Below are 22,841 nucleotides of genomic sequence, written 5' to 3'. Positions count from 1 at the left end.
AGCTAGCCTCGCCGTTTCGGCCGGGTCTCTCCATTGGCTGTGCGCGGAGAGGAGCGGGCTGAATGACAGCGCGGGGGAGGGGCGGAGAAGAAGAGCGGGAGACCGGGAGTCGAGACAGATGCAGGGAGCCGGGAGCCGGGAGCCGGGAGACAGAAGGACGGAGACCGAGGCTCAGAGAAATAGTTCAGAAAGAGGGGAACCAGAGACTTAAAAGGAGAAAGAAAAAGTACAGAAGGCGGCCATTCCAAGAGATGGATAGACAGACGGAGCCCAGGAGGTGGAGGTCACGGCTCTCTCTCCAGCCAGGCAGGAACTGCCCTCTCACTTTGAGTTGGGCCACAGGAGTACAGCCCACTGACCTCTGGGGAAGAGGTGTCCCTGATCTACAGGAGAATCTTCCCCAAGGGCTCAGCTGGGAAACACCTGTCCATCAACCAGAGGATTTACACCAAACTTCAAGTCCAGCTTGTTAGAAAGTAGAAGACTGTCTACTCCCCAGGTATGGAGTCCAGGCCCCTGAGGCAGGAAGGTGAGTTCAGGCTTGTTCTTCTTTAGAACACGGGCCTGTGAACAACTGGGTAGGTTGAAAAAAATCAACAACCACCCCAACCCCAACTCATCCTGTTCAGAGAAACTGAGGAAAGGAAGATGTCCTGAAAGGCAGGCACAAGAAAAAGCAGCTGACTTGGGGCTCGCTGCTGGGGTGTCCATGCCTCAAGATAACCCTTTCCTTTAAAACAAACGGATGTTTCACGAAGTAGTTTTTACAGTCTGTGAATGAATTCAGTCAGATTGCTTTCATCTAGCAGCTAGCCCAGGGCTGGCTACTTCAGGCAAGAAACTTTTGGACTGTGGTGAGGGATAGGAGTTATTTGTTACTTTTGGAATCTTGGGAGAGAAGCCTAGGGGCTTAAAGCAGTGAAGGCTGGGGACGGTGGGACCAAGATGAGGGAAGTACATCCAGGACAAATTTAGGCCTTTTCAAAGGTTTGACTGTGGCCGACTGGCTTAGAGCCCAGGAGAAAAGGAGGAAACTCCTATTTTCTGTTTCCTCTCTTTCCCCTCTCCAATAGGGAAAGGTCTGCTCCTTCTCAGGAGCCAAGCTCTGGAAAGAGCACAGGTTGGATCACTCGTGATCTATTTCTGGTCTATTCCAGATTCAATAGGCCTTCAGAGAGGGGCTGTCTCTTTCAGGCAAGATGCTAGAATGTGAAGGCACACATCCTACTTATCAAGTCTTATTGCAATGTGGTATTTGCTTTGGCCTTGTCTGTTACTTCCACTTGAAGAGCTCTCTTTGGAGGCAGGAAATGGCTTACTCATCTCTGTTTTCCCCTGTGGAGCGTAGCCTCAAGCCACAAAATATACTTATCTTGAGTGAATAATGAATGAATGAACCTCCTTATTTAACAATTTTTTCTGAGTATCTGCTGTGTCAGGCATGGTTCTTGGCATTGAGAAAACAGCAATGAACAAAACAAAGCCTGCCCTTATGGAGTCTATATTCCACAGAAGGAGTCAGACAATAAACTAAGAAGCAAATACAAGCCAGATGGTAATAAGTGTTAGGGAGAACACTATAAACTCTACACCAACTCTTTGAGATGAGTATTACCCCTATTTTACAGATGCAACGAAACCAAATTTCAGATAGAGTAAGCAACTTGATTAAAATGGAAGAGCTGGATTGGACTTGCTTTTCTGGGTTACCCTGGAAACCTGGCTGCTGGTTGGAGGGACACCTCTATGGGGAAAACCTTGTCTGGGCTCCAGACAGGTGGACAAAGGCCCACTCAAGACAACGCCAGGTGTGGTGGTTGTTTGTAAACACAAAACAGAAACAAGAGGAGAGAGCTCCATTCCCTTGCTAGTTCTGGCCACCCACCCAACCCAAGTACTACACCTCTACCCAGGTGGTTACTAAACGTCCTATGGAAGTTGTTTGAACTTGAATATGTCTTTTTCCTGCCTCTTATCTCAAGGGAACTAAAGTACAGAAAGAGATCAATGTTTTGCTGAGAAACTACTACGTGCCAGGCAGCACACCACACTGATCTCATTTAAGACTCACAACAACTCTGTAAAGTAAATAGAAACATTTCCATTGTTTAATAATTAAGAACACAAAATGAATGTTCATAGCAATATTATTCATAATGAACAAAAAGTAGAAACAACTTAAATGTCTATCATCTGATGAATGGGTAAATAAAATATGCTATATTTATACAATTGAATATTCAGTCATAAAAGGAAGAAAAAGGAAGTCCTGGTTCATACTACAACATGGAAGAACCTAGAAAACATTATTCCAAGTGAAAGAAGCCAGGCACAAAAGGCCACATATATGAATCTATATGAACCATCTGGAGTAGGCAAATCCATAAAAGCAGAAAGTAGATCAGTGATTGCCAGGAGCTGGAGACAGTGGGGCGTGGCAAGTGACTGCACAAGGTCACATTTCTATTTGGAGTGAAGAAAATATTCTGGGATTATACAGTGGCGATGATTGCACAACTTTGTAAATATACTGAAAACTACCGAATTGTACAATTTAATGGCTGAAATTATAGTACATAAATTGTATCTCATTAAAAACAAAAATAAAAACTGAGGCTCGGTGAGGAACAAAGCTGCCCAAAGTCCTGTGGACAAAAGAGATTGAGCTGGGATCCCAAAATCTGAACTGTTTTTCCTGTAGAAAGCAAAAACTATGGGGAGGAACCCTTCATCATCCTCAGAGGCTGGGTCCCCATTGCCTTGTTCTGCCTTGCTCCTTTTAGTCAAGAAGTCACACTTGGTGTCTAACCACAAGTTATAGCTGCTGCAGTTAAAACTCTATCTTTCTGTTATCCTCAGAACAACTTCTCTTTGCTGCTCTCTGGCCCATGCATGAAACCCTTGAATGTTCTTAACACTCTCCCTCTTTTCTTCCTTCTTCCCCCTCCAGATGCACCTTTCCAACCCCGATGGCTTTCCAACCTTGCCCGTTCCAACCCTTTGGGCATCTGCCCCACTGGCCTCTTGAACTCCTCAGATCTGGCTCCACTTGTCCAGAGTACCTGGGAGGAGACCTCGCCCTTGCTGGCCCAGTCTAAGTTTGGTGGAGGTCACAGCTGTCTAGGGGCCCGCTAAGATCGTCAGGGTGCTCTCAAACCCAACAACTCAGGGACATCCTGTTTTTCCCCTGCCCTCACTGCTGCTTGTCTGATCTCTTCTGGGCTTCCTACCCACCTCTCCTGCTTATCAGAAGCAATTTTTATTTCAATCCAGTTCTGAGCTGTTGGCTTATCCCCAGGTGGGGTTCTTTGAGTCCAGTTTGACCTCGGCCTTTATCTTCCAATGGGATAGTGGCTGAGGGTAGGGTTACCTTCTTAGTCCCTTCTCTGCCTAGGAAGATGAGACAAAAAGGTCAGGATTCCTTGGGTTCCGGCCTCTGTCCCTCCTTTAAGCAGTGTTACTGAGCACAGGGCTATGGATCGGATCGGAAAGTTTTCTGAAATGGAGAGGAGACTCACACAGAGCTTATATTGGGTGCAGTTTCTGTGTTTCCACAGTGCTTTTCCATGCCTTGCAGAGTAGTCCTGTTAGAAAAGAGGAGGGGAGGGAAAAAAAGCAGGACTCACAGAGCACCGGATGTGTCCTAGACACCTTCAGTCACTTCTTATTATCTCAGTTCATCCTCCAATCATCTTTCGATGTGGCTTCTGTTGTCTCCATTTTACAGATGAGAAAACTAAGGCACTAAAAGCTGGAAAGGGACAGAGACTGGATTCAAATGGTGCTTTTCTGACTTCATTCATTACAAGCTGCTTCCTTAACACCATACTTGGTAGATATGGTCCTTGCCTTGCAGGAGAATCTTTGCACATGTCTAGGTGAGTTCCAGCCCTGAGGCCACCTGGTAACATCCCCCCTCCCAGCTCCATTCACCCCACCCCCTTTGCCTACAGAATAAAGAAGTGCCTCCAATTAAAAGAGGAGCAGCTGGGGCTAAGGCTGGGACTGGGGGAGGAGAAAAGGGAGGGCTCAGCCACAGGGGGAGACCCTTTTGGATCCCACACAGCTCCGTCCCCGCTCTGGGAGAGACCTCTGGGCCAGGGGTTGTCCTTTAGCTTAGGGGTGTGTGTGATATCTTAATTACTTTGTGTTTGTGGGACTGTGTCCATGAGGGGAAAGCTGGATATGGCAGTATACATGACAGCGAGAGTTGCTGTGCAGATACACTGGGCTTGTCTTTAAGAAACAGTTTTTTAAATTTAACCAACTATGTTTTTACCCAAATATGTACCAAGTGTTTATTATGTATCAGTGTTAGGCTATTGTGACACAATTGCAAACAAAATGCATGTTGGTAAGAGTGTTGGTGGAAGGGAAGGGGCCTGGGTCATCTTTATGACTGGATTTGTCTGTGTAAAGATGTGTGTGTCAGTGAGAATGTGTGTTTTCTGTAACAGGACGAGTCTGTGTCTCTACAGCTGTTTTAACATATGTAATGGACACATATGATGGCATGAGGGTGTCCCTCAGCTACTGTGTAAATGCAATAATGATGTGTGCTGCTGACAGTGTGTATGTATCTGTTGAAGGGGGTGTATTATGTTCTAGTGTAGTTGTCAGGGAAATGGCCATATGTGGGCCTGTGGGTGTGGGAAGGGGGAAATAGTAGGTGTTTAGCAGGTAAAGGATGGAACGGGCTGAGAAATATGTAAGAGGGTGTGTAATATTAAGGTGTTCGGGGTAGGACCATTGAAGTCTGAATTCCCAACATCAAAGGTGCCTCTTCTCCTTTGCTCACCTGCTTCAGTAAAAGGAGCAGAAAATTTTACATTCCATGGAGGATGCAGGCACAGCTGGTGACTTAAGCACTATAGACCCAGTAAAAGGCACTCCACCTTTCCAGAGCCCTGGGGTGGGGATGGAGTTGTCTCTAGGACCCTAGATTAGGGAAGGATGAGTGAGCAGGTCAGGCTGTTTCTAGCCACACAACTCAACGATTCTTTAGGGCTGGGGGAGGATAGTGGGGGTTATACAGGGACAGGCGCCCCCACTCAATCCTTACAGTAAGGGACCAAGAAACTCTTCAGGGCTTCCTTCCCCTCTAAGGCTTCCCCTCTCAACTTCTGACTGAAAGGAAGCGATTGGCCCCATCGCCACTGGGCCCTGAGCCTCAGGACTATCTCTGACTAACTCCCTCTTAAGAGAAGGCCAGAGACCCTCAGGCTCCACCATCCAGCATTGGTGCCCTTGACCAGACATGCTTTTGATGCTAGGTCTCCTCTCAGGATGCAAGACAGAGGAAAAGATAGGGAGAGCAGAAGGTGTGCAGAGAGAAGGTTCAGAGCAGGACAGAGTCCCACAGGCCCACCATCCCCTGACTGCTTCCAGAGGGCTCCTCGGACAACGCCCAGGAGGGCCAAGTTGGGCCTCCCACCGGAGGGCTCCAGTAGAGCAATTTGGCTTAGGATCATCCTTAGCCTTTACCCTCAGTCCTGCTTAGCTGCCAGGTAGGTCTATGCCTGTCGGAGGAATTTCTGGTGGGGAGGTAGCAGAGGGAACCCCATGACCAGGCTCTGAGTGAGGAGTGGGGGAGAGAGAGAGAGCACTAGCCCACCACAGGCCAGGCCTCCAAGAGTCACCACTGTCTTCTAAGAACCATCCTACTGCCTGTCACTCGTGTGGGTGACCAACTCCCTTCCTGATTGGCGGCTGGACCCCCTTAGCTGTGCAGGTTCTCCCACTCTGCCCCTCAGTAAAGCAAGAATGAGCTGAATTTCTAGTGGAGCTAAGAACCTGCAGCGCCCATATCCACCCAGACTTCTCACCTCAATTCCTCGCTCCCAGGGAGCATAGATTTGGTTTTAGAGGAAGCGCATAGACCTCTGAACCCCAAAACCTGGGCTCCCAAGGAGCCTCGATCCAGGCTGTGGCAGGGGAGGCCAAGTTGGGCATCTCTCAAGTGGTCATCCCGAGAAGCTCGAACCACCTCGACATGGTAATTCTGGTAACGTTGGGGGTACGAGGAGCACATAGGAAGCTGCTGGCCTCTGCTGAGCCATGGCCGAGCTGTTCTGGGAATGGATACCCTGGCTGGCTGAGACCCAGCAGCCAGGTCAGAGAGCCTGGCTGCCCGGAGAGCCTGATGGATTTGGGAAGTGTCCTCCAAATAAATGAGTTGAGCCGAGAGTTTGAAATGAACTCTCCAAGCTCCTCCTTCATCAGAAAAGCAAGGGGGGCAGGGTGAGGAGGCAACACATTCAGCCCGAGGGACAGCTGCTGCAGGGCTGCTGCTGGTGGGGGTAGCGTGTCCCACATCCACCCTCGCTGCACATAGACCCTGCTTATACACGAATGGTGGCATACAGACACACAGAATGCCAGAGGCTTCCCAGGCAGAGTCAGAGCAGCTATAACACCCTCTCACACCAGCTCCCAGACCCACGTTCACCCTTGCTCACAAAACACAGACACTCCTGTGTGCAGTCCCCACGGATGCTCACAAAGCCTTGTTTACACACCACACACAGATACCCACAGACACACCCAGCCACACTGGTACGCCTTCCACACAGATGCAAAACAAGACAAAACCCTCTCCTTCAGGCACATCTTCTTCGGGTCACATGCACACAGGTGCAGGTGCACACAGACGCGATGAACCTGCAGTCACGCTCCTTTCCACACACGCCTCCTGCACCCCCCCTTCACAGTCTGGGCTCACAAGCAGCCACACAGTTCCTCAACTTTTCTGGGGAGGCCACGGTCGCCTTCTCTTGTTGGGGGGTAGTGGTGAACAGAGCCGCAGGTGCCAGAAGTGCAGGGGGTGCCAAAGGGGGAGACTGTATCCATATGCATGGGCTCCTCATACAAAGAGCAGCTGCCAGGAGCGCAGGCCCCCGTGGGCCCAGAGTTGCGCTGAGGCGGCCGCGGCCCAGCTAATTGAATTAGGCTGGCCAGGCCCTGCCACCCGCGCACCACCCGCAGTCCGCTCTGCTTCAAGTCCCGGGGCGACGCAGGCGCGCACTGGGTGCCGAGGGATGGATTGAGGGAAGGAGGCACGGCCGCCTGAGCCCCTGCCTGGGGCAGCCTCTCCCCCCGGAAATAATCCCATTGTCCCGTGGGCGGCCGCGTGTGGTACTGGGCGCCAGGGATCCCCAACTGGACTGCGATACTGTGATTAATGGGACAGCCACGAGGGAGCTGACACGGCCCTCCTCCGCCCACCCTTCTCCCTGGTTCTCAGCTGCCTCCTGTCCGGTGCCCCTTCCCCGCTGAGAAGTGAGGGTGGGAGGAGGGGGGAGGCAAACTGGCCGCTGGAAATTAGACGGGTTAGATGCCTTACTGAGGGCCGTGGGCATGGAGTGAGCAGACACAGCGCAGCCTGTGTGTGAGTGGAGCAAATGAGTGGGTGCCCGTTTGTGGCTGACTTCATGAGAGTGCAAAAACACAGAGCGGTAAGCCCCTGTGCAGCGAGTGGGGTGTTGGGTGTGTGCGTGTGTGTGTGTGTGTGGTTTAAGCGTAGAGTGTGAGGCTGTGTGTGAGAGTGGTGTGAATTGGGTACATAAGAAGACCCAGCTCATGTCTCTGAGGACCACACTAATCCCAAGGCAAAGGAGCCGGGCTGAGCCTCTGGCACTGTCCTAGGTCCTGCAGGAAGGGCTTGTCTGGGCACCTGCCTTCCCCTCAGCCTAGAATTCTATAGCAGCCTCGTGGGAGACCCCACCTGAATCCCCACCACCTGCAATTGAACCCAGGGTGGTCAGGAGTAGTGAGCACACAGCCGCGCCTCTGAGTCTCATGGGGCAAGTTCATATCCTTGCCTCCTCCACCCAGAAGCAGGAGACCTGGGACTGGCCCAAAATGTGTGCGTGTGTAGGGGGGTGTCCTAGAGACTGAGCTGCAGGGATCCCAAGACTGGAAAAGAGGGCCACCACCCCGGGAACCTAGGGCTATAGTGGGCTCTGGGGATCATCCAGTGGTCAGCATTGCTGCTGAGACCCTGCCCCAGCCAGGACTTCTGGTCTCAGACCTCCTGCCTGCTGCTGCCCCCCACTGCTGCTCTCTGCTGCTGCCCACTGAGCTTCCCCAGACCACCTAGGCTACACAGTGAAGATGAGGTCCCCTAGAAATCCAACTAGGGGTGGGAGTGATGCAAAGCTGGAGCTTCGTGCCCTCCAGAAGGGCTCAGTGCACTGGGCGGGGACCAGGACCTGATGGAGTACTACCAAGAGGAGCAGTAGCTGCTGCCCCCACCCCTTGTCCTGCTGCCTGAGGTTCCTGAGAAGGGACGGGGGTGAGGGTGGGTGGCAATAGTCTGGAGGTAAGCTGGGCCTGCCACCCAGAGAGTGCTGGGCACCAACAAACTACCCACTCTCCAAGGATGGGGCCCAGGCCTCCATGCCAGCACCGTATTTCCCGGGACTTTTACTGCATCACCAAGATGAGCAGTGACATCCCCTTCTCCCCTTTCATAAATATTGCATCTTCCCAATGCAATTATAGGAGACAGAGCGGCATGAGCATTTACTAAATAAGATTATGGGGTAATGTTAATGCAGTTTATGTCTGCGCTCTGACACCAGACAAACTCCCTATTAATAACCTCTCAATGAGGCTCGAGGCTCGAAATGCAGGGTCTGGGGCTGCCCAGGCCACACACTCTGTAAGAATGGCCACAGCATGGTCACGCTGCGCTCCATTAGCCCGTGTCCTCTCCCAGGGCTTTCGGGGCCACCCTCCTCTCTGGGCCTCTTGGCTTGGCGCTCCCTTCTCCAGAGGCAGCCTCAACATCTGCCCTCAAGCTCGGGAGCCTCACTGACACCTTCACTTCTTCCACTTCTTTTTGGACAACAGCTTGGTCCCAGCTGGTGCTCCACCCGTCTCTTCGGAATTCACACTGCTGGAGGGATCCGGTTCTCCTCCCCTAAAGGACATACAGGGCACATTCTTTCCTGGCTTAGAAACTGCTCACTGCTATCTATAGAAAAATGGAAACCCTTTATTCTACCATTCAAAGCCCTCAACTTATTTTCTGCTTCATCCGTAGTACCCTCCTTTAATTGCTGGTTACCGTTAGCCACTTTGTATTAGCTGAGATAAACATTCTCACACCTTCCCATTTGTAACTCTTGGGTATAATGCTCTGACAATACCCACACCCACACACACACCCAGCACCCCCTCCCCGGAAATATTCCTACTCCTACTTCAAAACCCAGCTCAAATTTCTGCCTCCCCAACATTCCCCAGGCATAATTCTTGAGTCTCTCAAGTGACCAGTAGCACAAAGTTTTTAAAATTGCCTTTTTTGTTTTTGTAGATTTGGAGTCACAGAGACATGGGTTGGAGTCCCAGCCACATTGCTTTACAAATGTGTATCCAAACAGATCAGTTAACTTCTCTGGCCCTTGCCTTTTTATTTATAAAGTATGCACAGTGGACTCTGCTTTCTATTTCATCAAGCTACTGTCAGAATCAACATAAAGATGAAACAATGTAAAAGTTTCCTAATTCATTGGGTGTAGCTCTGCTTTATTGTCTTTCTTTTTATTGCATTAACATTTATGTAAAATATTTGTCATCCCTGCTGGTCTGAGAGTCCTTGAAACTGAATGTTGTCCAGCCCTAATCAGGTTCCCAGACCCAGTTGATGAGCTTCTCAGACATAGCAGATGCCCTTCTCCTAGCCTCCCTAATGTCTCTCCTCTTGAGGGTCCCATTGAGTGGATAGGGTTAAAGTAGTAGAGACAAGTTCTAGAAAAATAGGATATTGCTGCAGCAAAAAAGAGCAGATAGAATTTTGAGGTCAAGAGAGCAAACCCCCTGCCTCAGGCCTCTCCCTAGTGCCTATGGTCATTAACACAGTCTTGGGGTCTTCCTGGCCTTCAAATAAAAGACACTTCATGCCCAAGGACCACAGTAGTGAGGAACTAGGGAGGGGCTGGGTAGCCTGCAGACTCAGCAAAAGCTTCCCCACCTCAGAGGCCTCCCCTCCTTCCCCCTTTCTCCTCCATCCCTCTGAAGTCAGCGAAACCTTTTGAACAGTTTCTGGAAGAAGGCGGTTCCTTTGCCTTTGGAGCAGGCAGAGAGTGAGGGGCACTGGCAAGTCCTCTTTATAAGCCTCTGGTGCCTCTCTCCTTCTGCTCCCACCTTTCTACAAAGGCCAAATAGTCTTTACTTCAGAGAGGCCACAGAGTCTGTGGGAACAGGCTGGAGCTCAGGGCTTGGAAGATAGGGCTGGAGGAAGGCGATATATTACTATATTCTCTAGTCCCTTGTCCCTTAGAACTGGGGCTATGCTTGCTTAGGCCAGCACGCACTTACCAACTCTGACCTGCCATTCCTGCCCTGGGCTACAAGTGACTACTGAATGCTGCAAACCTGTCTGAATCTGTCTGGGGGCATTTTGGACTCACCACCACATCCCTTCGCTTATTTACGAAGCATTAGACTTGACTCTTTTTTCTCTTTTTTCTTTCTCTCTGCCCTACCTCTCCTATCCAGTCTCCCTCTTGCATGCTCTTAGAAACCTTCCTAACCAGCTATTTTACCCAACTTGTATAGTGTGTGCACATAAACACACACACTAACTCACTGGTACATGCAGACCCTTTCTCTCAAAAACACACGTACAAACTCCTGAGCATAGCATATCAGCCTATCTTTGAAGTCCCAGGTCCACCTACACAGACAAGCAGCTGTGCTTTCTCTCACTGAAGCATGCATGCAGAGAAGTTCACAACCACGCAGGTTGGTGTGTTCACACAGAAGGACACACAAACACAAACATATAACTAATCAACATGCCAAGCATAGTTTCTGAAGTGGATGCTGCCATTGAATCTTCCAGAGCTTGTCAGGGGTCAGGGAAGCACCTTCTTTTATCCTTGGTAGGAATTCTGTATACAGAGCATAATGTGTGCTCAAGGTGTTTGGGGCTTGTACAATTGTTTGATGGGATTGGGAAAAACCACTCCCCGGAAGGTACCTGAGCTCTGAATCATCTCAGACGACCTGGAGAAGTAGGAGGAACACAAATCTGAGCTGGGGGTGTGGTCTGTTCATTGGAACCAGAACCTGCCCATCATCTATACTCAGTAAATCAATTTAAGATCCTAAGGCAGGAAGGAGGAAGCAGCGGGCAGGCTTGAGAGGGGTGTGAACTTTTGAACAGGAAAAGACGGAGCTATCTGGGCTTCTCTCAGGGAGCAGCTCTCAGTTCCAAAAAGAGTAAGTTAATGATGGCACTTTCCTTGGGGGTGGCTATTTAGGCCCTGGTGAAGCCAGGCCTGATAATGGCCAGAAAGAACAGTGGAGCTCCCCACAAAAAGTTCGTTCTCATCTCAGCGTAGTTCAAGAAAACCAATCAGGGCAAAAAGTAATAAACTAGGGAAAAAGGGGGAGCTTCAGGGGACCAGAGAGGAGCCAAGCATAATGGAAAGACCAAAGGCACTGATATTTGAACAATATTCAAATTTTCCCTCTGCCACTCTATTAGCTGTGTGATCTTGGACAACACACTTAACCTCTCTGATCCTTACTTTCCTTTTCTGTAAGATAAAGATATGCTACCTACTTTGTTTGTGGTGAATATCAAAAGAGATGAAAAGACATGAAAGTGCTTAGCTCAATGGTTAGCACATGGCAGGAGTCTAGAGATGGTGGCTGTATATGAGAAGGAAGTATCTAGAAGTCCTGATACCCAGGACAGAAAGATTTAGGGTCTTCCTTCCCTGCAGGGGATTGGGGCTACTGGGGCCAAAGCAGAACCCAGAAAAAGATGGGCAGCTACAAGCTAAAATGACTATTCTTAGTCAAGGAAGTAGTGTACAGCAGCTAATAATCTAATGCCAGAATGCCTGAGTTCAAATCCTACCAGCTAGAGGACCCATAGCAAGTTTCTCTATGACTCAGTTTCCTTATCTGTAAAATGGGCATGATACTAATTGCTCATGAGCTTATTATGAGAAATAAATGAGATAATATTAGAATAGTACCTGACTCATAATAAATGTTATACAAACATATGCTAAGTAAATAATAATAAACCAGACTCACACGTCCATGGGGAATCTGGTTCCGAGAAGGACTCAGGGGCAACAGGGCAGCCGCAGGCCAGGGGCAGCCTCCCCTCGGCTGCAGGATCAGCACTCGTCAGAACCCTGCGTTCTCAAACGCCTCTTTTTCCCTCCAGTGGCTGTGATTTGTTTACCTTAGGAACAAGTTACCTTTTAAATCTTCAGGCTGCTCCAGGGTTTGTTAAGGGAAAAGTAGATATTTCTTTATTTGTTGCTGGTGGTGCTATCAATAGGTCCCATTTTCTCTGGGTTAGATAACAAAAACTATAATACCATTCATATTCTCTGATCAGATAATCCCATTTTGGGGACTATATCCCAAGGAAATAGGAAAACGATTTGTACAAAGATGTTCATAGCAACACTATTCTTAATAACACAAACTTGGAAGCAACTGAAGTACCAAACGCTAGGGAAATAGTTAAGCTGGCCAGGGGACATCCACATAAGGAATACTACATAGCCATTCAAACTGCTAACTATGAGACAGACATAGACAGTCATATTCCTAGGGGAAGATGCCAAGCATTGTAAAAATGTCAATATTACCTGAGAAATTTTACAGACTTACTGTCCTATTAAGCAAAATCACACTAGAAATTTTCTTGGAACTCAGAAAAAAAAAAAATGATTCTAAGTTTCACATGAAGGAGTAAATAGATAAACACATCAAATAATTTTCTGAAAAAGAGCAAGTTTGACTGGATGTTAAAACATTTTGTTATAGGGCAACTAAATGAAGCCAGTGTGGTTTAAACACAAAAATAGACATTTAAATCAGTGGGACATATGAGAGCCCAGAAATAGACCTGGCTTCCTAAGAATTTGATATAGATGTTATAAAACAAGGAGAAGAGAACATAACTCAATAAATGATGCTGAAAAAAGCTTTGTCACTTGAAAAATAAGTTATTTTTGATCATATAAAATTAAACACAAGATGGATTAAATATCAAAATAACTAAGAGGACATGCAGATGCAGGGAAATGTAGGTATAATACAATTTTATTTTCTTTCTTTTTAAAAAAATTTTTAGATTTTATGTTTTTTTTTTTATTAAAGTTATTGGGGTGACGACCACTCTGGATCTCAGTCTTCCTATCTGTAAAATGGAGATCATAATAGCACCTACTCATAGAATTTTTATGAGGATTAAATTATATAAATTCATGTACATCCATCCACAAAACAGTGTGTGGCCTAGAGTAACTTCTCAGTAAAAGGTGGTTATAATTGGATTGGGGTTGAGGAAACCCTACAGGAGGAGGTGGAAAATAGTGATTGATGTCCATGGTGCCTACGTCTTCCGAATTTTCAGCTGGTCTTGAAACTGAGTCCACCTTACTTTCTCCCTCATCTCAGCTGACAAGGCAAGAGAAACTTGGCCAAGAGGGGGTCTTTGGTGCAGGCCAAGATCCCAGGGCTGATGCACAAGGCTCAGCTGCCTCAGATTCCTCCTCACTCAGTGGGGGTTCGGCCTTCTCCTCCCCCAAGAGACAAAAACCAAGCCAAGTCTCCATCAAGGATTTGGGAAAAATAGGCTTTGTGTCTGGGAGATAAAGAGAGGCCAGGTTCTGAGCATTTGGCTACAGGTCATGTCTCACTGCGCAGAAGACTGGCCCTAGGCACACTCTGTCCTGCTCGGAGCCTCCTTGTACTCAACTTCCTCCAGCAGTCACTCCCTCCAATTCAAGACTGCAACTCCAGCCACCAGGCCTTAGGCTTACAGGAAAAGGGGGGTGCTTTTCTTGAACTGTCTTTCTCTAGTCTTCTTGCTAAGTCAGGCACAGATGGGGTGACAGGGGTGGGATGTGTAATGGTCTATTTCTTATCATCTTTCTCTATATGTCCTTCACATATAAAGCTGGGAATATCCTTAACTTTTGGTGAAAACTTCTGTGCTTTTTGCTATAGTTTATTGTTATTATCACTCTCATTATAATTAGCCAAGGAAAGACTTCCCGGGACCTGGTTAGTGATCACTTAGTGGCCCCCAGGGGGAGCAGAAGGAATGACCACAGGGTCTATCAGGATAGAGAGACATACAGGGTATGGGTTTTTGAAAACCAGATTGCAAAGTGCTTTCTTCTGGGGACTGGACCAGGTGAACCTTTAAGAGGCAAGGTGGCTACAGAATAAAGTGAGTGTCAGTCCTGGGGAGACTGGGCCCCAGAGGGTCATCTTCAGAGAAAAGAGAAGGAGGAGGCCTGGAAAGGGCTGGGGAGACTTCCTGACTCCACAGGAAAGCCAACACCACATATGTATCCAAAAAGTTTTAAAGCCAAAGTGAGGCAGGTTGACTACCAAGAAACCTTTCATTCATTCATCTGCCTATTGATTCATTTATTTATCCATGCAGCCAACTTTTTTGAGCTTTACTCCAAGCCAAGGACTGTTCTTGCCTAATGCTGAGCTGAGCAAGCCTCCTGGGAAAGGGGTTCAGGAGAGGCCCGTGATGGGCAGGTCCAGCAACACTCTCATTTCTCTCAAAGCCCGAACCAACCACTTCTCAGCCTTTCTGGAATTCCTAGTGACTTTGTACTTTGCCTGTGTTTGTTATTTTTGCTAACCCCTGTTTGCCTGTAGTTCCTGGTAATTAGAAAAACAAGCAAACCAATGCTTAAACACAGAAGGGGATTTAGACTTGTTTCAGAGAGCAGAAGAGACTCGTAGAGTGCTGAAAGAATGAGGGAGAGACAGAGAGGCAGAGAGAGAAGTACAGGGTGGGAAAGCCGGAAGTCGGAGCTCTTCTCCCTGTCCCCACCCCTCCTTCAAGATCCTCACCCTCTCCCCAATGTCCTCTACCGCCTTCCTTATCCCCTACTCCTTTCTCTTCCCCTTCCTCTCTTTACATGTCCCCTAGCATCATGTAGGTTCTCAAGTCCTCCCCCTCCACCAGAGTCTGGCCTTGAGCCTGGGGTGCTAGAGAACTTGGGATGGACCGAACACCCTCCTCCCCAATGAGCCCTGGGATGAGCCCTGGCCTCCAAGGGTCAAAGGTGGCAGCTTTATTTACTCACAGTCATGCTCTCTCTGTGCCGGTCCTTTCATCATTTTTTATAATGGAAACAGCCCAATGGCCACAGGCACCCCGGGAGACCACTCCACCACCACCCTCCCCCCCAGCCTCTAGACACACAGCACTTGTATCGCTCCAATAAAGGCTCCAGTTTCTCAACAAAGTAGAGTTTTGCTCTCCGGACAGTTTTCAGCTGTCGAATTGATCACATTCCTCTGTCTGTTTAGAGCCTGAGCCTGAGAGGCTGGGGGTTGGCCAGTGTGTGAGAGTGGGTGTGTGTGTGTTTGTGTGTGTGTGTAAAATGGGCAGCAGTCTGCAAGACTGACGGTGCCTGATGTTAAAGTGTGCATTTGAATGTGAAAACCAAGGTATGTTTAGTGTGTGTCTTGTGACTGTGTTTGTGTGTAACCTGCATAAATGTGTACAAGCATGAGTTCATAGATGTGAGTATTTATATGTACATATATATGCATGCATGATAGTCACATATATGAGTGTAATGAGAATGTGTGTAGGTGTATATGAACCTGGGTGTGGGCTTGTGATTGTATGTGAGCAGTTTAAGTGTGCATACATGCGGCAGAACTGTATGCACATGAGTCTGCCTGTGTGTGCACTCTTGTAAGTGTGTGCATGTCTCCAGGTATGAATATTGTTTAAGAATGTGTCTGCGCAACAACATGGATAGATCTCAGAACTGTAATGTTAAAAGACAGAAGTTAGACCCGGTAGTTATACTCTATGTTTCCAATTATTTAGAGCATAAAAATTAATCTATTGTGTAAGAAGTCAGAATAGGATATTGTGCCTGAAAAGGGAGCATTAGGGCCTCCTGGGTACCAATAACATTCTACTTTTTGATCTGGATGCTATTCACATGGGTGTGTCTACTTTGTGGAAATTAATTGAGCAATAGATCCATAAAATAATAAACTATAAAGTACATACATAATTTGTGTACTGTCTGGATTTATGTTATAATTTAACAAACATTTACCCCAACAAACATGAAGAATGTCCCTACATCTTCCCGCATGTCCTCCACACATGCCCACATTGTTCACCTCCTTCAATTGGCCTTGGACTCTCCTCCTCCCTTACCTCCTTATGCCACCTGAAGGTGAAGGTGTCTGGGTGTGTAAAAGGCATATGAATCTGGGTGGCTGAGTCTGGTGAAATGCCTGCCTGAATCGCTGCTCACCTCCAAGCTTCTCCAGCCCCACGGTCCTCCTCTTGACCTCCACCTCACTTGTCTTGGCCTCCCCTTGGAACTTAGTGACCCCTTCTAAGGCAGTGTCCCTGGAGGCAGAGTTCAGATGGAGGAAGAGGTGGCCCCACCCTCCAGGAACCCCCAAGATGAGGTTCTGGTGTGGGTCAGACATCAGGTGTTCACACCAATGTGGCAATACTGGAAGGCCAGCCATTCTATAAAGGGACAAAACACACATGGGAGGAAGTGGGTGGCTGGTGGGCATTAGCTGAGGGTGGCTCTTTAGGAGAAAATACCTTAAGAGCGTCTCTCTTTGGAGACTCCTAAAGGTGGACATGGCCACACCATCTAAGCTCCCTGGATCTGTTTTTTTTTTTTTTTTTATCTGTAAAGTGAGAGAAAGCACTCTGGGTGCCAGCAGTTTCTTGATTGTCTGCCTGTATGTAGCTGTGTGGACATGATTGTGGGCATATGCCCACGGGTGATATGCCTGTGCGTGTGCTTGTGCCCCTGCGATCAGATATACAGATGAGGCCCTGGTGCGACTTCATGGCTCCCTGTGCTTCTGCTCCACAGAGGCAGTAGAGTAAGTTTATCCTGCTCCAAATTACTGCACCCTGTGATTTCCACAAACACTTGCCTACCACGTGTCCCGGTTTGGGCTTCAGAACCTCTGATTTCTGCGGGTCTCAGGGCATTGGGTCTCTACGGGGAAAGGGGCTATGCCTCTGAGAGGAGGAAATCAGCTTGGCTCAGCTCCCCCATCTTCCTCCAGGCGGGGGTCATTTGGTCCCCTTCGAAAACTGATGCCTGCCTCAGAACCCTGAGGAACCTGGCTCAGTCAGCTCCAGCCCAGGCCCAGGTCCCTCCCCCAGGTCAAGGCCACTCCCACCACCTCCCAAACTTGCTCAACCTGCCTGGCAGCCCAGCATCTCCTAGAAGTGCCTCCAGTGACTCTCCTCTGGGAAACAGCCATCCCAGCCAGAATCGGGAGAGGCAGCAAATACTGGGAGTGGGGTAGGTGGCAAGGCAGGCTGACCCCTTCAGAAAGGGTTGGGGAAATCAACCCCAGAAGCTGCCTCGATGCTTCTCTCTGACCTTAGCTTACAGTGCCCCTTCCTCCACTGCCCCTGGCCTCTCTTTACTGCTGGTCTGAACTAAAGTGAGACTTCCTTCTCCCCACCTCCACCCTCAATGGCTCTGTCCTCTCTCCTGGCTTGGCTAATAGTTTATCTCAGTGACCCATGGTGCAACCGGGGCATGCCAATTGGAGTGTCCTAGAAGCATGGAAGGGATGAGAGCTAGATGTGAGTCACCTTTGTCCTCTCCAGGGCTCCCTTTGAGGATGGGGCCCTGGCTCTGGACTCTTAAAAAAGAGCAACCCCAGTCTCTTCAAACACCCTAAGTCCCCACAGTAGGTGTCTACAACCAGACCAAAAGGGCAGACAGAACCTGCCCCCACCCCAGCCACCCCCACTTTCTCAATGGAAGATGGGCCAAGACAGCATTCCTCGTTTTAAGGAGATGAGAAAAATCAGCATGTGTACATAGATACACAAAGTGGAAAACATTTTGTGCAAGGGGCTGTTCTAAGAGTTTTATGTTAACCTTCATAGCAATCCTATGGAGAAGGTACATTCATTATCCCCATTTTAAGGATAGGAAGATTGGGCACAGAAAGGTCAAGTAACTTGGTCAAGATCATATCTTCAGTAAATAGTGGGTTCAGAATTCAAACCTAGGAAACATGCCTACTGAGCCTGTGCTCTTAACCACCATCTACAAAAAATGCGTAATTACCCTTAAGGATATGTATTATACACCTACTCATACTTAGGACAAGCCGTCTCACATACATAATTGTGCATAAAAATATATCATTACCAGATGTTAATCATACCTAACATTTATAAAGCAATCTATTTACAAATCACTTTCACACCCAGACATAGTGCCCGTAGAAGGAGGGATCGCTACCCGTTAACAGACAGCAATTAAGGCTGCCGTTCGCCGACTCAACTGAGGCTCAGCTATTTTACTGGAAATGGTTTCTCTTCTCTTCCCTTCCTTTCTTTAAGTAAAAGTAAAATATGCTTGTTAGTAAAATTAAAACGGTATGAAAGAAAATAAAGTGAAAAGTGGAAGTCCCCTCCTCACTCTTGCTATTCCTATTTTCAGAGGTAACCACCGTTAGCTGTTTCTTTGTACACCCTTCTGGAAATTGTCAAAGCACACATAAGCAAATAGTATTACGGATTATAGGTGGCTTCTAATCCTTGTAGTAAAATCCTTGTAAAGAAGCTCTGGTTCTCCTCCTTTTACAGATGAAAAAAAAAAAAACCTCTCAAAAGTGGGTAGTTCACCAAGGTCACTCAGGTGAAATTCAATTGCCAGTCCAAGTGGGGAAGCGTCATTGCCAATCCAAGTCTTCCTGACCTGTGTCCTCCACTCCCTCTGCCCCGGGGCCCAGTGCCTCCTCTGTCCCATCCTGGCTGCTCCAACTAAGGTGAGAGGCTCTAGCACCCCCATGACCACGTCAGGACTCTGCTACTTCTCGCTCTCAGGGCAGGACGAGGGACTGTGCTGGAAAAGGACATCCTCTATGGCAACTCCATATAGGGGAGAACTCACCGTGCTGAGCCCTGATAAAGGGGAGGGCAGGGACTGGGCGTGGAGACCTGATTGAGACTACTGCAGGATACACATCGGCCAAGGGATGGGGCCCAGGATGTCCCTATTGAGTCCACATTAGATTTCACTGAGGCCTTGAGGGTTACAGAGAGCTGCAGACAGACAGGCCTCAGTCTTCACAGTTCCTCCCAACTAGGAACACCAGATGAAGGAGAAGGTGGATCTGGGGCTCCCAGGGAGAAGAAAGACCTTTAGATAAGTCTCTGCCTCTCAGAGAGGGGGCTAAGCAGGGCCAAGGAAAATACTATTTTTAGCTCCTAGGTTTGAGGGGAAGCTGTGGAAGCCCTCTGCCCCCGAGTAAACTTTCTGAGCTCTCTCCTGGATAAGCTTTGAGAAGAACCTCTCAGACCTGTCCTGAACTCCTCTTTTACACAGAGCCTGTAGGGTTGGGACCTTAGGAGACATGACTTGCCAAAGCTCAGCCATAATCCTCAATGCTGAGGCTTTCGAAGTGTCTGGGCACAGTGGTTCCAGGGCATTCCAACCCAGTCAGCCTGGGCTGTCTCTGCTAGGTCCTATATGCCCCAAGCCTGCAACCCAGTTCTCGCTTATCCCATCTTTATATGGAATCTGAAGAATGGGTCAGGAGCAGATTCAGGCTGGGACCAACCCTCTCCCAGTCCTCAGGGGACACTCTTTGGAACAGAATCCTCAGGGAGGTGCTCCCTTTCTATCTGACCAAGAGGGAGCTTGCTTCAAGGATGCCTGAGATGAGTGCTCAGAGGAGGAAAGAAAGCCAAGGCGAGGCTGTGCGAGCCAGAGGAGGGACTGAAATTGGGCCCATCTCTCCACAACTTCTGGGCCAAGTTGGCTCCATGGGACAAGTTTACTCTCTTCCTCCTTTGCACACGGCAGAGACACCCCAGGTCCCTGTCAACTCCAAGAACCTGTCCACATACCTTAATGTGGACTTACTCTTTTCGAAGCCCCACAGCTCTGTTGAGTACAGGGCAGGTGTTTGTGGAAACCCCATTTCTATCTTTTGATAGCAATAGTGGTGGACTAGGAGTCTGAGGACAGGGGACAATTCCTAGCTCGGCTTTTAACTGATTGAAGGACCTTGGACAAGTTACTTTCCTACTCTGAGCCTCAGTTTGACCAACTGTAAAATATTAGAATTGGACTCAATTTGGAATCAGGGGAATCTGGGCATGGCTGGGGTGAGTGGGTTTGGCTCTGGGTGTTCTGCTTATAGAATTGAGCAGGATCTTTCTCTAGGGGCCTGGGAACACTGTGGAAAGTAGACTCCTAAAAGGATATTTTTGGTCAAGAAGAAAGGATGCATATGTTCATTATGAGTGTATATGTGATGTTTACATATGTACATGGGGGCATGAATACATATATAGGGGTGTGTGTGTGTGTGTGTGTGTGTTTGTGTGTGTTTGTGTGTGTGTGTGTGTGTGTGTGTGTGTAGCAGCTAATTGATCCCTCCCTCCCAGCTGGGGTGGGGGAAGGGATCCAGAAGGCAGTCACTCATTAGGAGACAGCTAATGGGTCCAAATGGCCATGTCAGCAAAGGCTGAGCTCAGATAAGCTTCCTTCCGGAGGGGGAAAAAGAGAGATGTGAACTAGGAAGAGGAGGGGAAAAAAAGAGCGAAAAAGAGAAGAAGGAAGAGGAAGAAAGAAAGAAGCCTTCCCAGAAAAAAACCATAAGGTATGCCATGTCCTGACTTTATCCCCATTAATAAGATCTTCTACCTGTGAGGAAAAAAACTTCATAACCAGAGAAGTAGAGGATGGAGAAACTAGTGGGAGAGAGAAAGGAAGCACACGTGTGTTCCTGTGCCCACAGACACATGTACGGCAGCCTGCACTCACAGGCCCACACGGTCAGAGACACAAGGACACACGCTGCCCATCGCTCACTTTCAGCATGCATCCATGCGTGGGGCAGGGAGGAGAGTGTGTGCTCACCCAGGGACATGCCCCTTGCACATGCCTCTCGCACACAGAAGTGCATGCACATGCAAACGAGAATGTAGATGTGCATTCACCCAAGGAGGCCAGCTTTGTGTTAGGTGTAGAGGAGTCAAAAATGAAGAGAACATAGTCCCTGCCATGCAGGAGCTGACATTTTAGTGGGGGGTGAGGCTAAGGAAATAGATATGGTATGAAATGTGCTGTACACCAGGTGCACACAGAGGTGCGCCTTTTAGGATCTTCTGGGGATCACCTTCCATTTTCATACTGAGGGGTGGGAAAGGGGAAGCCAAGGCCAGCACCCGTACCTATCTTCACTCAGCTGAGCCCTGTGAGGGGACCCTTCGTAACTCACCCATATCCCCCTAAACCCTCCTTCACCACACCAGACACCCACCATTGCTTACGAAGGCTCTCCCTTCCAAGTTGCGAAAACACTAACAGCATGCCTGGATATTAGCAGATCAGATTCATAGCCTAGACAGCTGATGATGGTGAAGATGGCCTCCAAACTTTACAAAAAGATTATTTCTATCGTGCATAAAAGAAATAAAGTCCTGATTCTAAAAGTGTTTGAAAACAATACAAATTAAAATGAAATAATTTTGGATTAGAGAAGGCCCAATAAGACCCAAACTATAAAATCCATAAAGAAAAATGTTGACAAATATACCACATCTAGATCTAAAACTGCTGTCTGATAAAAGATTGAAAATGACAGAAAGAAACGCAACTAAAGTATAACAAATATTAAAATCCACAATAAAGAATTCTAACACATCAATAAGAAAAAGATTGTGAAAAGATTAGAAAAAGGGGCAAAGTATGTGAACAGGCAATTTACACAAATAAAAATACAAAATGTCTAATAAACTTAGGAAAATATGCTCCACGTTAGAGAAATGCAATCATTAATTAGTAAAATACAAATATAAACAAGCATAAGATTTATTTTTGCTTAAACCATTAGACTAGCAGAAATTCCAAAGACTGCTCGTGCCCAATGTCAAAGAGAACATCTGGAAAGTGGGCTGTGCAAACTCATAGATACAGGAAACAAATTGGTGGTCACAAGATTGGAGGGTGGGTTGGGGGCCTGGGTGAAAGAGGTGAAGAGATTAAGAAGTACAAATTGGCAGTTATGAAAATAGTCATGGGGATGTAAAGTGCAGCATAGGGAAGATAGTCAATAATATTGTAATAACTATATATGGAGCCAGATGGGTACTAGATTTATTGGAGTGGTCACTTTGAAAGTGATGTCTAATCACTATGTTGTACAACTGAAGCTAATATAATATTGCATGTCAATTGTAGCTAAAATTTTTTTTAATTAAAAAAAAGAAAAGCGAGTTGTCACATCGGCAATTGGAAGTACATAAACTGATCCAGTCTTTTTGGAAGACATCTTCGCAGTTTCTATTAAAATTAATAATGCCCATTTTTGTCTAAGCAAGTCTATTTCTAGATAACCTAACAAAATACTATCCTTACAAAATACTCACATCTGCCCACAGAACCGCATACCAGGAGGTTCACTGAGCATTATAAAACAGTGAAAAATTAGAAGCAACCTAACAGTCCAATGGCATCCATGCAATGAAATACTTAATATGTAGCAGTTAAAAATGATGAGCTAAATTTATATGTATTCATTCAGGAGAATCTCCAAGCCATGTTTTTCCAAGTCATATTTTTAATTAGAAAAGCAAATTGCAGAAAATAACACGAGTGTGAAAAGATAAAAGTGCATTCCCCAAACAGTATGTTTCCTTATGTATAATATATACATGTATGTAAATGCATAGGAAATGATCTGGAAAACTGACCAGTAAACTGACCACAGCAGTAACCTCTGGGGAGGATTCTGGAATTGGAAAGAGTGCTTCATCTATATTTCTCACAGTGAAGATGCATTCA

Source organism: Rousettus aegyptiacus, unplaced genomic scaffold (assembly GCF_014176215.1).
Source record: "Rousettus aegyptiacus isolate mRouAeg1 unplaced genomic scaffold, mRouAeg1.p scaffold_m13_p_6, whole genome shotgun sequence".
NCBI classification, from domain to species: Eukaryota; Metazoa; Chordata; class Mammalia; order Chiroptera; family Pteropodidae; genus Rousettus; species Rousettus aegyptiacus.
The sequence above is the reverse complement of the archived record's forward strand: the minus strand, read 5'-3'. Positions refer to the sequence as shown.